Here is a 2,783-nt window from a genome sequence, read left to right on the forward strand (position 1 = left end):
CAAATAATATATACAAATAAATATATAAATAAAAAGTCTCAAGAGTCAACATTATACAATCAATATTCAATACAAACAAACATATGTAATTTTCAAAAAAAGAAAAACATCCACAGCAAAAAAACGTTATGTATCATGAGATTTTTCGTCAGGAAAACGAAAAAAAAAAATGACGGTATTGAATTACGGTTATACTTACCGTTTGGATGAAGGTATAAATTTTACCGGTAAATATTTATCGTTGGAATTTTTTCATCCGACAGTAATTATCGTTGAATTCTGCGATGGATTACTAGCTCGAAAAACTAATTGGTTACCGAAAAATTTTTTGATGGTATTGTTGGCACCAAAAAATGTTGTTTTTCGCACTATTACCATCAGATTATTCCCTCGGTAAATCTGATAGTAATGTTAATTTTTTAAAAAAATTGAAATAAATAGTCAATTTTAATTTTTATTTAATATTATTTTTTACACAATTAATGGTCAATTCATAAATAATTATTTTCTATTACTTAAAATAAATAATACAATGTTCAAATAAATTAAAAGTGAACTACATTAAATAAATACAATGAAACAATAAAACGAAACACTTATAACTAAAGATCTAGGTAGTTCTCGTCATCGTCGTCATCATCGTCGGTCTTGTGGCCTTGAAAAGGCGGCGCAGAAGGCGGTGATGTCTGTGTGCCACCAGCAGGGATGATGCCAGCGGCACACATCTGAGCCTAGTACACCTCCATTTGTATATTGTTATCTATCAATAAATTATAAATTTTTTATTTATGTCCTACATCAAAATTATATGTAAAAAATAAATATAAAATTTTAAATAATTAAGATCATATATATATATAATATCGAGTCAGCTCACGAGCTAATGAGCTGAGCTTATCCAAACTCAAGCTCGGCTCATTTAATTTATGAGCTCAATTCCAAGCTCAAGCTTGGCTCACTAGCTCACGAGCTTAGCTTATCGAGCTATTAATGAGTCGAGTTCGAACTAGCTCATGAGCTGGCTTGACTCACTTCCAGCCTACTTCTGTGAGAGGACTCTGGGGACACAGCTTCCGTCGCTGGAGGCGGTGTTGCCGTGGCAACGGGCTGCTGAGCGGTAGGAGATGGCGTCGTCGCTGTCGACGAAGGCGCGTAGTTGAGAGCAGGGACCATGATGAATGGCTGGTCTGCTAAATCTGTAACCTGTGACGTCACCGGGGTAGTCAGAGTAGAGGGAGAGAATCTAGAATTTTCGGCCGTACCGAAAGAAACCCTCCCTCTACCCGGACTACGACTACGACCACGACCAGCAGCATGATCCGTCAGACCTCTACCCGTCGTCATGTTTGCAAATAGCATACCAATTAACAGAAATTCAAAAAAATAAATCAACAATAAATTTAGCATTATATTGCTATATTCAGCAAAATATCAGTCAATGAATTCAAACAAATTCAAGTTACAAACCCAAGAATCACAATAGCATCCTAAATTACCTATGAACTAAGAGAAATCCTAATAAGAAAATTCTAAATTTTACTCTAAATAAACCTAACAGCAAAAAGTAGTTTATCTGACAAGCATTCGTTTAACATCAAGTCACAAAATTCAGCATCAATTTCACAAAATTCAGCATTATATTGTAGTGTTCAGCAGAATATCAGTTAAACAAATTCAAATTACAAACCCAATAATCACAATAGCATCCTAAATTATCTATAAACCAAGAGAAAATTCTAATAAGAAAATTCTAATTTTATTCTAAATCAACCTAACAGCAAAAAGTAATTTAACTAACAAGCATTCTCTCAACATCAAGTCACAAAATTCAGCATCAATTACACAAAATTCAAATTATAAATCCTATAATCACAATAGCATGCTTAATTATCTATGAATCAAGAGAAATCCTAATAAAAAAAATTCTAATTTTACTTTAAATCAACCTAAAAGGAAAAAGTAGTTTAACTGCATTCTTTCAACATCAATTACACAAAATTCAGTATTATATTGTAGTGTTTAGTAGAATATCAGTCAATGAATTCAAACAAATTCGAATTACAAACTCAAAAATCACAATAACATGCCTAATTACCTATGAACCAAGAGAAATCCTAATAAAAAATTATAATTTTACTCTAAATCAACCTAATAGCAAACAATAGTTTAACTAAATCAACGTTACCGTCAGATTTAGTCGCCAATAAATTCAATAGTAATGATCGCGCCAAATTTTCTATTCTTCTCTGCAAATATTAGTGGCAATTTGACCGTCGAAAAACCAAATTCGACAGTAATTTTTTAGAGTTACGAATTTATTGCGGAATTTGACAATAAATTCGCTGATAAAATCGCTGCTAACATCCAACGTTAATTCGGATGATAAATCTAATGGTACTCAACATTTTTTTTATAGTGATTTAAAAGCATAACTAAAAAATATTCGAATTCCAAACTTAATAAAAACTCATTTTTAATGAGTTTCATAATAATAAGCTTGTGTTAATAATCTACTATAATATTAATTCAAAATAATTTGTTACAATTTTAATTCTCTAACATTACTCTATATGAATATATAATGACTATTTTTTATCGTCGTATACTTTTTTTTTATAATTATATAAAGCCTGAATATTATGTTTTTAAATTTGAATTTTTCTTACATCTTTCATTTCATTTGATTAGGCTATCAGAATTTTTTTTTCTCAAATAGGAATGTAAAGACATCAAATATGAAAATTAATTTATTTTTAATACATCAATAATCTAAAATATAGCCA

This window comes from Arachis ipaensis, chromosome B10 (assembly GCF_000816755.2).
Source record: "Arachis ipaensis cultivar K30076 chromosome B10, Araip1.1, whole genome shotgun sequence".
Taxonomy (NCBI): domain Eukaryota; kingdom Viridiplantae; phylum Streptophyta; class Magnoliopsida; order Fabales; family Fabaceae; genus Arachis; species Arachis ipaensis.